General features: G+C 37.9%; 1 protein-coding gene across 2 annotated transcripts in view; it reads left to right on the forward strand.

The window, feature by feature from the left end:
* PRKCA (protein kinase C alpha) overlaps window positions 1-15,347 on the forward strand; it is a 139,245-nt gene that overhangs the window by 58,850 nt on the left and 65,048 nt on the right. The gene's annotated exons all lie outside the window — the stretch shown is intronic.

Consider the following 15,347-nt stretch of genomic DNA (forward strand, 5'->3'; position numbering starts at 1 on the left):
TCATGACAGATAATTGAGTCCAAGTGGATTTTAACAGTTGTGAAGTGAACATTTATGGACTGAAAAATCTATTTTTGTTAAGAAACGTAAGCTTGAGTGTGTGAGCAAGAGCAATATCCTCAGAACGTGACAACCCTGAGGCATTCACCCAGCCATGAATCAGCATTTTATTTTCTTTCCTTTATGTTGGATGTATGTAACGTTAACAATTCCCAGAAAGGCTGAAGATTTTCTGAGCTTTCTTTGTATCTATCTTATCTCAAAGTGTATCTTTTGAGCTGTCTCTGGTCGTTGTCTCACTGCACACAAGGATCTGTAGCTCCAGTTAAATGACAATTTAATCTTGAGCCAGCTGGCTTATTGGGTTTTTATTTTATTTTCATGTTTGAGCTAGTCTAGCAGTCTGGATACTCCCATTCCATCCTGCTTTCTCAGTACTTCTGTAGCATTTTTGGTCCACAACCAGTTTTTCCTCTCAGCACATCTGCCTGCGTGGTGAGACACATGTGCAGGATCTTTGTGTCACCCTGCTGAAATAATAAACTGATCTCGTTTGTTCACATAAAAATAACATTTCTTTGGGTTTTATAAATCCCACTTTACAGTGAAGTAATTTAACATCTGCTTATGGGAACAATACATTCCAAGTGTTCTTTGTCTGAATGGCTCTGTTTTGTTTCTTATCACATATTCATGCTCTAGATTGTAGGCTATTATCTCCTCTGATAAAATGCACCAGAAGAATTTTCCTGCTAGGTTTTAATGAGCTTCTCATGAATTGTTTCAATATGCCAGCCAGGAGGTCAGTGAACAATATATGGGCAGAAGCCACCAGGGGTCTTGGAAAATTTCAGATATTAAAAAGTTCTCTCATTTTTAAATTTAAATACGGGGAAATGTTGAAGAACAGAGAAGAATTTTTAAAACTTCAATTTTTAAATATTTCACATAATTTATATTCAGGTGCAGAAGAAAAATGCTAAAGTTAGCAATGTAATTACCCTGTTCAGTATCTCTTGTTTAGCTGATACAGACTTTACTAAAAAACACTCATTAGGCAAGAGCAAGAAACCAAAATTACTCTTCATACCTTTGCTTTTCTGAAAGTTCCCAATTCCTTTTAGCTTTGCAGTGGGGCACTTGCCTCTGTACTTGTAATTTAACTGCTAAAACGAGCTTTTGGAATTTGGGGGTTGTGTATTTGAGGTGCCTTTGATCTCCAGAGAGGCTGAAAGCCAGGCCAGCCCTGCGTGGGTGATGTTCTCATCCCTGAACTGTCTGGAGGTTGTTGATGGCAAAACCCCTGTTAGGCCCAAAGGGGCCACAATTTCACCAAAAGTCTGAACAATTAAAGAATATTTGCTGAATTCCTCGTTCTCTCAATGTAGTTCATACCTACAAGCAGTGATTTGTAGGTATGAGCTGTATACCTACATTTTCTAATCAGAAAATGATTTCTGATTTGCTTTGGTCAGTCCTAAAACCACAAGGAGAATAATAAGCCAATCTGGTTTTAGCTTAGTGCTCAGTTGTGATGTGGGATATTAATGGAAGCTCTTCTTGATTGAGAGTTTGAGTGGTGACACTCATGAGGAGCTCTGCTGTGTCTCTAATGAATGGTTTGGCTTTTAAAAGTGTTCTTGATTATTTATTATTTTTATAAGATTGCTCTTTGGGGTTGTTCACCTGAAGTTCAGAATGACAACACACATTTGTGTGTGAGACCATTTAATTTTACTGAGAATCTTTTCATGGTGACAGAATCTGTGACAGGTTGGTTGTTAATGGTCTTTGATATTGCTGACTGCATTTTGTGATTTGGGTTTTTGGCCTCGGTGATTAAATAACTCAGCTTGATGCCTCGTTTCTGAATTTGGGTTACCAAATGATCATTTTCAATATTTACACAGCAGCAATAGCTCAAAAACAGTTTGAAGATTAAAAGCAATCAGAAAATAAATATGTTTTATTAAAACTACATTAGTGGGAACTATTACACAAAGAGGATTGTAGCATATTATACTTTAATTTACTGAAACGTTTGACTATAATTTCAACGCTTTTACAATTCAGCAACTTATTTCTATCCCAGTTGCTACAAGCTTTGTTCTGAAATGCAGTGTGCTATAAAGCTTATCATAACATTTAGCAGATTTTTAAATATTAAAACATCCTTTTTTAAATTACTTTGTGCAGCTGCACAATTAATTTGTGTACTCAAATGCTCCAGTGTAACCTTTCCATTAATTGTAAGAGTAATACTGTCATTAATAAAATTAATTTTCCACAGCAATAATTATAATCATTATATAATAATAATTGTTGTGTATCAGAATAATGCTAAATTATGGTGCCCTGTACTTTTAATATAAATGAGGCAGTCCTTGCAAAACAATGCCTTAATAAAGGTGAGTGTAAAAGAGGAAAGCTTAAAATGAGTTTCTTATTGTTTTACTCAGAGTAGCTGAAATGTGAGGTTGAAATGTCCGTGTTTGTGCCAAAAGGAAAATAATACTTGGGAATAAAGTGCTCATCCTAGAGTGGCATTGCAGTGATGGTGTCTGGGGAGCAATATCGTGTTTCAGTGAAACAAGAAGTCACACAATCAAAAAAATTCTACATTTCCTTATTACTCGGCAGGGTGTGAGCTCTGGAAGTTGTTTTCTGCTCTCTAACAGCTCTCTGGAGTTTGAACAGAAATTATTCATCTTCTCCTCATGGCCTCCTCTTTATGGTGATGCTGTTGAGTAGAATTTAGCAGCTCCTGCTGCAGGTGCCCTCCAGAGTCACAGGAAGCATCACCTCCAGTTCAGGTGCCTGGTTTTGGAAGATGCTTGATGTTCTTAAAGCTATTTGAAGTCATAGGTGAAATACTTAAAACTTGGGTACATCAGTGGAAAAAAAATGTAAGAGCAGCCTAAAAAATGGAGTGCAGTTCTAACAACAGCAGTGTTCAGTATTAAGGGATAATTGGTCCGTTTCTTGAATATTGAGTTAAATATTTATTGTCTTTGTTAATGGAATTCAGTTATTAAAATGTTCCTAATTACATGCTGCATATAATTAAAAAACTCCAAGCATTAATTTAAAATAGTGTTTGACTGTATTACGCTTTTCAGTACAAGTTTATAAGACTTTGGGTGCACAAGATCTTACAGATCATGGCCTCTGATCTATTTCCCTCTCAGATTATAATAATAGAGAATCCAAGGGAGGATTATGAGCAAAATAAGTAGAAATTAGAAAGTGAAAATAATGTAAGTGAGAGCGAGTGACTGAACAATTAAAGGATGTGAAATCTGGGTGTACTTGGTGAGTTTTTAGTCCTTAAGCACCTGGGAGAGAATGGATGGGAAGATGCAGATGTGTCCTTACATAAAATCAAACTGCAAAGCCCTCTCATCATTGCAGGGTGACTGAACCTAGGGATGTCAGAGGTGACATATTTCAATTTCCAAGTCAATTATCCTCTTGATACTGAAATTATTTGGGAGCTTTATTACCTTAAGCACATTTGAAAGCTCAGTGTGAATGTGAACAACTGTGGGGCTCTGTGGGATGCTGCAGGAGTTGGGTGTTTTCATCAGGGGGTTGGATATGGGGATAATGCAATTCTAGAGTACACTATTTCAGATTTCTTTTCTATGTGTTAAGATACAATTTATTACAACAACCAAAAAAAAACCACAAGAGGAAGAAAAAAAACAATAAAAAAGCAGAAATAAAAAATAAATCGGTGTGAACTGATCATGAAAACACTGGTTCAGAAGATACTGAAGCAGAACTTTTAGGGGGTCATAAACTCACTGCTGGCCAGCCATGACCCCTGGTACAAAGGCAGAGATACGACAGAAATTATTATTCTGTTTTTCAGGGAGATATTTCATGTTGAATTCTGCAGCTCTTCATTTGCAATTTGGAAAAGAACTAAAGTGTTAAAGGTCTTTAAAGCACCATCTTTGAATGGTTTTCTGTCTCTTAAACTGTGAACAGGTCTCTTAAGGGCAGCCTGTGGAAAGGGAAAAATATCTCCATGACAATGCAGGGTTTTGGGTGTGGTGATGGGGAACTGCTGCAAGGGGCTGCCAGTAGAGGAAATAAAAATTTTTATTTTTTTTTCTTGAGGTTTCCTTCTCTCCACAGTGCTGTGGATATTCCCTGGGTCCTCTGTGGGGAGATGGGACATGAGCTGTGCTGTGATTTTCATTTTATGTTTCTGTGATTCTAGAGCAGGGAGGAGGAAGATTGACCCTTAAAAATTCATGTGCTGGGAGACCAGTGGGAGAAACTCTTAATTCAGAAATGTTGATGTTCAGGGTGGCAGCAGTGGGTTGGGTTTGCCCTGAGGCTCAGGCAGTGCTGATGCCCACATTTGCCTCACTATGACACTGCTCCTTTGGTGGCTGGGGCTCTGAGACAAATGATTTGAAGAATCACCTCTGTACTAAGCCAGAATAAATTAATATAACTGGTCTGCCCTGGAGGGTTTAGGTGTCTTGACCAGATTTCTTTTTCTGTTCAGTTCCAGGAAATGCTGAAATATTTTTTTTTTTTTTCCATTTTATTTCCCCCACTGGCATTTAATCATATTTCTAGATCATATTTACATGTAGGAGGCTGTTTTCAGAGTGGAAAAGAGAGAGCTGCTTGACTGGCCTAGGGAATTACAAAAACCAAACCAAACTGATGAGAAGAAAAGGCAGTAACTGGAAGCACAGTATTAAGATTTACTGTAGAACTAGTTAAAAAGGGATTTTAATCAGAAAACTTTGCAGTCTTTTTCCAGGGATAATGAAATGCAGCAGCAGGACTTGTCTGATTTGCTTTTAACTCTGTAGCTGTTTTCTACAATGGAAAACAACTCTTATAAATGTTGGACGTCTTGAGACTGGAGCAGCAACAAACATAATTTGTTAAAATATTATCGAATCATCGAATCACTTAGATTGGAAAGGATCTTTAAGATCATCAAGTCCAACCATATGTCACTAAGGCTGGGGGGTGGATTTTATTGCTAATCTGAATTTTGGGTAACAGGCAATCTTGTCCCAGAAATATTTTCTGTTTAATTAAGATGAAAACCTTCTTGCTTCATCACAAAAGATACACAAATGCAGGGAGACCTGGCAAGAAACAGTTCACTGCTTGCCAGATTAACAAAAATATTCTCTTGTAAAGAAGCCTGTATGAATTTTTGAAAGTGATTCTTAAACAGCTCTGATGCAATTTTTCATGCATACCCTAAACAGAGAAAAAATAAAGCCCTCTCTATTTACAGATTAAGGAAGCAGCTCAATGTGTTTGTATGTCTGTGGTTTCTAATTATGATAATTATTTATTACTTTGATTTTGTTTGCAATAGACATTATTAGATGCAGGCAGTAGGTAATATTCTTAATAAAAAACAATTACAATGCAAACATACTTTTTTCAAAATCTGGTGTTCCTTGCTATGTTATCACTGCCTTTTCCCCAAAAGCATGTCCAAGATAACAAAATCAACTTAACTACAGCCAATGCCATAAGTGATACTGAAGGAGCTGAAAATTTTTGTTCTTTATCTTATTTATCATAAGTACTTTAAAACAAATTTTACAGGACAGACAGATAGTTTTTCTTGCAAAAATAAGCATTTTCTTTCCTGTGGTTACTCTGACTTTTGAATTTCTGCAGAGTATCCAAAGTAGTTTATGGAGAAATAAAGGTTTCGTGCTTATGGTTTTGACATCAAAGCCCTGAAATTTAATTGTGGGGAAAAGTTGCTTGGTTTTCTAATATTTTAATTATTTCTTTTCCATGGTGCTGTGTGACAGTGGCTCGTTACAAAGTGTGGGTATATTGACAATGAAATTCCAATTTGAACAGAATCAGTGCAAAGGTAAGATTCTTTTTAATGGAAGGCAGAGAAATTAAAGGGCTGTGTGCACACTGAGTATACACTGAGCTCATTTTCCAGCACTGGGAGGAGGTCCTGGTCACAGAGGGTGATGGAATTGCCCATCCCTGCCTGCACAGACAAATCTGTGGCACTGTCTCCTAAATGCCTTCCTTTAAGTAGCTGCAAGTACTTCCCAGGTTACCTGAAAGCAGTTCTTGTGTGGAATGTGTTTGAATTAATCATCCTCTGAGAAAACATGTGTACCTTCTATTCCTAAATTAAAGCACAGGCACCTTTTATTGCAACTGAAATGGCTTTTAGCTACAGTGAACAATCCTCAGCAAAACCAGAATTAAATTACAAAGGAATGAGTTCGTGAACTTTTATGACTGCTGGTAATTCCCACCTTTTCCCTGTAACCCAGTCTGCAGGCTGGCTGTGTGTCCATCTGCATGGAAACATTTTCCCTGCAGTGTTGAAAGGAGCTGTGTGAATCCTCTCCCTGAACAGCCCAGGGGAAGGAAATCCTTGGTGGGTGGCTGCCTGCACAGTGTGTGACTCCAAAGGAACATTTGCTCAAATCTTCCACTGCAGCCCTTCAGCCTCTCAGTTCATGGAGTTTGTGCCTGAGACGCTGGGAGTGCAGTTCACATTTTTGTTACAGCCTCTGAGATTTCAAAGTTCATAGCTTTTTATATATAAAGAATGTATTTTTTTATTTTCCCAATCCAGAACAGTGCAAGTGCTGAAAAGCTGTATAAATTCAGATTATATATTTTACTTTCTAGCCATTTCCTGTGTAATATCTCCTAGGTAAGATGGTGGTAAGAGTTAATCACTGCACAGAGTTCTGCTCAGACAGTTAGGAAATGTATATACATGATGAACCTAAAATTATCCCTGATTTTCACAAGTTAGCACTGCAGAACAATTAGGCAGTGGGACTATAAAAGGAGAACTCACAGCTAAGTTATTCCCAATAGTAAAAAGAAATGTTGTGGATAGGGTGCAGTTGTGGTGGCAGCAACTCCTGGGTGCTGATTTTCACCATCAAAATTCTTTCTAACTCCCCAGATTGAAGTTGGCGTGATTCCAACAGCACTTACTTTCCAGTTGATAAGAATATCTTGAGTTTTGTAGAATTTGGATTGAGTTTCATGATTTCCTAGTCAGCTTTTGTTTCCCCTTAGTGAAAGTCTGTTGTGTCAATCTTTAAATTCTATGTAAATCTGCTGATATTTAGATTTAGGGAGGAAGAATGCCTAAGAATTACTAATAATCTGTTTTGTTACATGAGCTAATGTGTAAAATGCACCATAGACATTTCTATCAGGTTCCACCCCCACAACTATGTGGGTTTTAAAATAAAAAGAGAGTGATTATGGCACACTGAACTCAGTAGCTAGAAGAGACACAGACAGACCACTGAGAGAGCCTTGCAGAATGCTGGCAATTTTTAGCACTGTTTGTTGAGGTGGCAGTTCTTGCACCAAAATTAGATTCAAGCTTAATTTGGAATAAAACAAGTGGGCTAATTTTGAAAAGCACTGCAGATCCCATATGCTCCAAGTGATTTTAATGTGTCACCAGAGAGTGTCCCCATCTCTGGGAATTGCTGGGGCTCCAGCCTGGGGAGCTGGGAGAAGTTTGCTGATCCCTGCTGAGTTGGTGTGGCCTCAGCTCCTTGGTGTAAATCACAGCTCCAGTGAGGCTCCCCTGGGGTGGGGAGGAAAGAACAGCTTGGACTCTTAGGAAGGAGCAAAGCTCTTTGATGGAGGTGTTTGGACCCTGTGGCAGAGCAGTCAGAGAGGGAGGAAAAGCAGGGAGGGGAGGTGAGGACATCCTGGCTGGGAAGGGAGCAGCTGCCACCCTCTTCCACTGCAGCTCCATTTATCCATCAGTGCTGGGACAGCATCAAGGAATCCCTGCAGAAAAAAGAACACTTTGGTTTCCTTCTTGGGCATTGCTCTTGTGTATTCTAATTTTCACTGTCCGTTATTGGGGTTGTACTCTGAAGAGATCCAAATAACTCAGATTTTTCTTCAGCCTTTGGGGAAGATAGGATTTGTCTGGAAGTGATCAGTGACCTCAGGGAACTTGTATTAAGTGTTACCTTAATATTCTGTCATTTTACAATTGATCTGGTATTTCTAGCAGCCCAATGAAACTTGATGCAAACAGATTTTAAGGCAATGGTGCATTACCTGTGCTGAAAAGACAAATCCTGGTGCTTCTGCTGAAGTCATGATTCCCTTCATAATTTGATTTTTGCTGTTCCCTTGCAAATAAATTAACTGTGGCATGGCCTGTGTAATTAATGAACCTCAGCCCTTAAAGTACCAGTGATCAGTGCTGAGCTCATGAGCTAAAGGCAGAAGCATATCATAAATTCTGCTAATGAGAATTTAATTGATGGAAGAGTCAGAGATTGATTTATTCCTTTTCCCTTCTGTCCCCATGAGAAGGGTACCTGCTGAACTGAGGATGAAAGAAATGTCTCAGTGCTGGGAAATCCATTGTAATCTGTATCAAAGCACCTGCAGGTCTGTTTCTATGGCAACAGGAGCATCAGACCAGCAGAGAAGGGACCAGAAAGGAGATAAAAGCCTCCACAAAAATAGTTGTAAGAAGTGTCTGCACAGCTTTGGCTACTTTTTTTTTTTTTTTTTTTTTTTTTTTTTTAAGAAAAGAAAAGTAAAAAGCCCAAACTTGGAGTTTTTTGAAAGCTGGTTATTATAGTTATTTAGGTTAGACCCTATTGGCAGTGAAGGACTGGTAGTATGTAGTAAATTATTAACTTCAAGGACATTAATTAAAGAGTTTATAAAAAAGAAAGTCTTAAATCTAAACTTAATAGAAACAGTATAATTTTTTTAAGTGATTTCTATGTAACCCCTCTTGAAAAGGCATTTTCCAATTCTTAAGGTCTTCATTCTTTTTTATAAAAGTTATAATAAGATGAGAAATTATCTGTCTTTGGTCTGCAAATAGCCTTTTCTCCTATCCACCTAATTGCTTTATTATCATTAAATTGTGCACTTGGTGTCTAATTACAATGATGGGAATTGTAAATTACAGACTGGGAGTCCATGGGGTCAATATTCTTTGTCTTTGTGTTGCCAGAGGTTGGGTAAAAATACGTGAAGAGGAATAAAAAGCTTTTTCCTCCATCTTTCAGATGGACTGTGCTCATTGCAGTGGGAGAAGTGGCCTGGAAAATCACAGGCAGGTGCAGTTTTAGAATCTGATTTCTTGGAATGAAAAGCAAATTATGATTGATTGGACAGGGACTCCAGAGAGCACCAGGGAATGGTTCCTTTTGGTGTGTTTGTACAAGTAGAGATGTATAAAAATTCTGATAAACTCTGTCCAGAAATAGGATAAAAAGCAACCTGACTGCAGCAATGAGGTTTGAGGGAGTTGGGAACAGACAAGCATAAGAATATACATAAAAACTGTGTTCAGTAGGTTTTACAGAAATACATGGAGTGTTTGAGGAGAAGGTTCTTAGTGTCTTTGTCCCAGGTTTTATTCTAGAATATTTTTTCCCCTAGAATCATTTGAAATCTAGGATTATCCCAAATTATTGTTTCCTTCCTGCAAAAATTATTTGCATGTAATTAAAGATAATTTGAGTCCTACAATCTTACCATGCAGGAAGAATCTGGGCTTTGTGAAATTCTTTCTTAGTCAAAATCCACTTTTATTTTCCAAGGTCTATATTCAGTACCTACAGATTGACCCAGTTATGAGTAGAGATGTTGGATTGTTAAATCTGAAGTCCCATTCCTCAATGCATATTAATGGCATTTCCCTTTTTTAAACTATATTAAAAGCTTTTTACTTCCCCTGAGAAAGAAAAATAAGAATTTTAATAACAAGAGCCTTTGATTATTGTGGTTTTTCTCAAATTTTTAGGGGTTTATTTTTTTGGTCATGTTGAACTTGTTCTACCAAAATTCAGTTGTCAGTTTTGAAATTCAGTGAAGTCAATACTCTGCTTTAATACCAAATAGAAAAGGAATCAAAATACTTTGGTATTTCGACTTGGGGAGAAGCAGAACCAGAAAAGACAGAAGGCTAGTAAAAAAAAAACCCAAACCCAGTAAAAATAAGAGCAGTCCTGTAACTTTTAGAAGAAATATATAAATCCCTCAGAGTTTTGTTTAACATCTGCTACTTGTCTCTTCCTGTGCCAAGAGCATGATTGGACCATTCAGGAAAAGAAAAAGAACTCTGCAATCAACAGACTTTGTTCAATATTCCTGCACAAAGGGGACTCTCCATAAATAATGTGAAAGACTTTGGTCAAACACAAATGGGTTTATATTTAACGTGTTTTATTTAGAAACCTGCCCACACAGAGGTAAAATTAAGAGAAATAGAAACGCTTTTTTTTTTTTTAATTTTTTTTTTTTTTTAATTTGCTGGAAGCGCATTATAGAAGAGAGGGGTAGAAAATGTTCTCTTCTCCCATTCCAGCCTAATCCTTTGCTCTTCTGTGAGGAGGTGCAGCTGTTTTCTGATCTTACAAGCTCAGATCAAATCCCAGTGGTTCCCAGGGCTTTGTGTTTGGCAGCAGCAGAGCCCCGGGGTCAAAGGAGGAGACAGCACCAGCACAGACCCCAACTCCTGCAGGCTCCTCACGAGGAGCTCTGCATCTAAATCGAGTCACTTCTGTGACATAACAGTCCAGAAACGGCTCCTCTAATAAAAGTTTATTTTCAAGGAGGTCTAAAATAAATGAGGGAAAAAAGCAGCGTTTTATTTTCTCTCACTTCAGCTGTCCTTGCACTGTATTTCGTTTTTCTGTTGCTCTGCTGCTGTCACAGCATCCCCTCCCTCAGGTTCATTAGTGCTTGTTTGGTCAATACTCTGGGGATGCACTCCAAGAATTTGGGTTATTACTCACTGCAATAAAAGATCAATGCATCTTAATCAATACAGCCTTCCAAAAATTAAACATTTCCTGAAGTTGGGCTTCAAAAGTATCACATTAAAAATCAAGTTCCTCCTTCATAAGTATCAGATATTTTTGCATTCTGAGAACGTCGTGCACGAAGGTATCTGGAATGTGAGATTTATTTTTTTTAATTAAGACCTTTTGGCAAAATGTGTCCTTCTCTAAAGGGGATGTGGAATTCCTCACCCATGCACACATGCAGGCATGTGCACACAGATATTTTTTATTTTCCGTGCTCATTAGTGTTTGTGTTCCCCAGCAGAGCCAACAGGAGCTGCAAGGAGGCACTTGGTGCTTTTGAAAATTAGGTTAATAAATCATCAGCATCTATTGTGGGAGTTTGTGAGGGTGTTCTGTGCTGTTTAAAATACAAGATATTTGCTATTTGCACTGGATTTTCCTTATGCAGTTGTTGGTCTACTTGTGCATAAACATCACCATATATCTAAAAGTATTTATGGCATATACTTCTTTTAAAAACATTGCAGTTCCACAAATACCTGGGTGGAAAAAGCCAGCAGTACTGAAAGTTACCTGGCTCAGCATTCCAGTTTTAAGAAATCATTTGTTGGTCAAGGGAAAGCTCAGTAAAAATGAGAAGTGCTCTGGATTGCACGGGCCAGCAGCTGAATTTTGCAGAATGTTCTGAATGCAAGGTACTGCTTTGGAAGTCTGGAGAGGGAAGAGGAATTCAGAGAAAGGTCTGGGGAGCTGTGAGTTTCCAGGCATTTCTAACATTTGTACAAAATTTGCATCTGAGTCAGTGGGAGTCTTTGGTGCTTAATGAACTGTGCTTGATTTACAAACTTGGTATTTAAACTGTTTCTTTAATGCAGAAATAAAGAGCATGTGAGATTTACAACTGCAAGAAAAAACTAAAAAGATGCCAAATAAAATGAGCTGCATCCATTCCACTCAGAGCCCTCAGGAAAATGTTGATTATACAAAAGTGTTCAGTGCATTTCCTACAAAATCCCAGGCAGGAAGAGCTCTGCCTTCGGTGGTGATGGCACCAACTGCTGTAGAAATGATAGAGAGTGATGCCTATAAAAGCAGATAAAAAATTTATAGTTCATTTAGTAGGAAATGGAATTTGAGATGCTGCTGTGGGTTTAGGGTGTCCTCCTGCAGTCCTTGGGATTTAGGAGACTCAAATAACCACAGCAAGGAGAAATTTCTTCTGCAAGTGGAAAACTGGGATCTCTGTTCCTGCAGTCAGCACCATCAGCTGGGCACTTGCTGCAGTTTAGTTGCAGTTATAAATGTTATTATAATCTCCATCTATTTTGCCCAAAATACTGGGCTCTGCTGTCACCCCATTTTTATTTTTTTTTAAATAAGCTTTGCAGCTTTTATATCTGTTTTATTCATTGTGATTAAAAAGAAGTGGAGTTGTAAATAAGGGCAGTGGCAGGGAACTGTTGATTCAAAAAGCTTCCTGGAATAATAATTTCAAAAGGCAAACTAGAGAAAACAGCTTTAACTGGATTTCTCCAGTCTTCCCAGCCTTGTGCAAAATCATCTGAGTATAGCTAGTTTTTAAAAGACTGTTAATGTTATTCTGACTTAAAAGATGATAATTTAGAAGTGAAGTCTGTCAATAAAGGGAGAAAACAAATAGATAGTAATCAAAAAAACAAAGGAAAAAAAGAATTATGTCCTTGCTAATGATATTCCATAATTAGATCTCCTTAATGGATGGGTAGAATAATCTATTTAATTGTAACTATAGTTTGTGATAGATTACTGTGCCTTATTGTATTATGTCCCTGTAATGAAAGAACCAGCATTACTTTTGTAGTAAATAAATGTTTCTCAGAATGTATTTTTCAATTTTCTCAATTTACTCATCATTTATGTAGGGCCTTGTGAAGTTTCTCCTTTTTGTTTCTAATGGGACTAATCTTTTGATCCTTTCATAGAAATTGCTCCAATTTCTCAGTTATGCAGCAAAGGTTTAGCCTTATATATTTTCAAGTATGTGCTTTTATTCAGTGATTTATCCTTCACTGGCAAGTTGAAATGTTCTTTATCTACAGCCTAATTAAACTAAACCATATACCATCTGTGTCTAGTTCAATTAAAACAAATTGGACAGATTGACCTCCTTAATACTCTTCAAAGCATTTTATTAGTCTGCAGAGTCCCTTCAAGATAACTTGTTAACTCCTGAGACAATGCTTGCTGTCTGCTTGAAAAAAGCTGGGGAAAAAATGCCATGCTACATGAAAATGAAAAAAAAAATGCTCATCTTTGTATTTCAAACCAAAGAAAAGAGTAAAACCCCTGTGGAGGTCCTTCAGGTGGAAAGGAGCAGTACAGTCAGTCCAAGCAGTCTTTGACACCCTCCTTTAATGGGCATTTCTTTCTCCTCAGCTTTTTATTCTCTTTTGGGTCTTTGCTGTGGGGCTTTCCTGCTTTATTTGTTTCTTTTCAGAGCTCTTGGGAAGGTGAGGGTGAAAGGACCAGTTCTCCACAAACAATAACAAAGCTGCTCTTGTTAGAGACAGAATATTTTACTTGGCCAACAGAAATGTTCCGTGTGTATCTGGACTTGACAAATGCTCCATACTAGGCTTAAAATGGGAAGATATGAAAATCCTGATATGTTTAAGTATTTCCTTGGTAACTTTTCAAATGATAATCAATAATGTTAAATGATTCCAGTACATCTGTGTTTTAGGTGGTGTCCTAAGTTTTATTCCCACCCAAGTGATTTCTGAGCATGTCCTCTTGATAAACAGCAAAAGATAAAACCAGTAAAGTGTGGGGACCTCTGATGACTTTTAAAGTTATGAGCTGCCTTTACTGTCTGCTGGTCAGATGTAACAGTTCTTTTCTTCTCTGTGTAAAATGAAATAGGATTTTTGATTCTTCTGTTGTGATTAAAGAGATTTCACTTTAGTGGACGTTGATACTTTTAGTTCATTTCAGTGTTTGTTTGCTCTCTTTAATGCAGTTTTTAACACAGAAATTTTTGTTTGTTTCTCCATTGAGCCCTGACTCTGCTCACATCCTGAAGGACTGATCAGGAATTCCTCTTTAATACAAATCCCCTGTTTCCCCTTCTCTGGCCATGCAGATGGTGTTCCATTTCTTGCTGGGAATCGTCTCAGCAGAAGATGCTGCCAAAGTGTCTTCATTAAGTGCCTGGCAGAAGTTTTGAGCAGTTGACCACCTTTCCCTCAGATGATAAAATCATTTTATTTGGTAAATCATTTCGATTTTCTTTGAATGGCCTTCAGAGCTCCCTTGCAGCTCTCCTTGGAGGAGTGAGAACTGGTGAACACAGCAACCTGCTCAGGTCTTGTCAACAGGAATGAATTCCCTGAGACTTCTGTTACTCCTGGTTCATCCAGGAGAGCGAGTTAAAAATGGAAAAGAGAGTAAAATTTTTATTCTTCAGATTAATTAGTTGTAAATAACTCTTCATCAAACATAAAAAACTGTCAGTCTTAAGCAAACATTTCTTTAATAGCATGGTTGAGACTAAAGCTTCTTGTGCCTTGTGCTGCTTTACTGAGTTGGGTTTTCCTTTGGGATATTCACTGCCCTGACCTTGCATAAACTTGCTGCTTCCAGAATATGCTCTGTGATCATATCCTGAGATGCTGAGACTGTGTGATAATATTCCATAATTTTCTTTAAAACTCATTTTAATTATCTTTTTAAAGAAATTGAATTATTCTGAAAAAAAAAAAAGAAAAAAATATTTTATTTGTGATACAGAACTGCTGAGAAGATAAGCTGTAATCTTTGCTGGCTATTTGGATGATTCAGTGAAGTCTGACTGAGCATCTGTTAAGCAGTTTGAAGTTGGAGACAGCTACAAAATTCGTCATCTTGCAATAAAGAGGGAAGTTTAATTCCATTGTAAATATGTAAGATGTAAATTTACTAAAGCTCCCTGTTACTGTGAGTAAATTGAGTTTGAATTCATTAAGAACTTTGAAACAATCATCAAGTCAGTAATGAATCATTAGCAAATGCAAAAGCAGGCTTTCAATATTAGCCCAGGTTTTGTTGTGGCTTTGCTGGGTTTCCTGCTGCTGTCTCTTATTTCCAGTTTTGGGGCTGATTTTTGGGAGGAAAAACGCCTGTGTCATGTCAGGAGACTGAGTGCATCCTCCAGGTTGGATTTTTCCTCTTAGACCATGTCAGACACAATGATTTCATCTCTGCTTTGTCCTCCTGACCTTCCCCCACGAGTCAGGAGTTGTGTTTGGGTTTGGGCTGAGCAATCCCTGAGGCTCTGCAGCCCCAGCCTGGGGGGCTCAGCCTGACCCCAAACTCCCCAGCCAGCACAGCCCTGCAATAGAAACACCTTTAACACAGATAAATTACAAATTGGTAATTCACCCCAAACTCCCCAGCCAGCACAGCCCTGCAATAGAAACACCTTTACACACAGATAAATTACAAATTGCTAATTAGACACAGAGGAAATGAGTCCTGCCTGGGTCACACAGTGGCCTGGAGAGAATTCCCACTCTCCTGCCTCAGATG

The sequence above is a fragment of the Sturnus vulgaris genome, chromosome 20 (genome assembly GCF_052056855.1).
Source record: "Sturnus vulgaris isolate bStuVul1 chromosome 20, bStuVul1.hap1, whole genome shotgun sequence".
NCBI classification, from domain to species: domain Eukaryota; kingdom Metazoa; phylum Chordata; class Aves; order Passeriformes; family Sturnidae; genus Sturnus; species Sturnus vulgaris.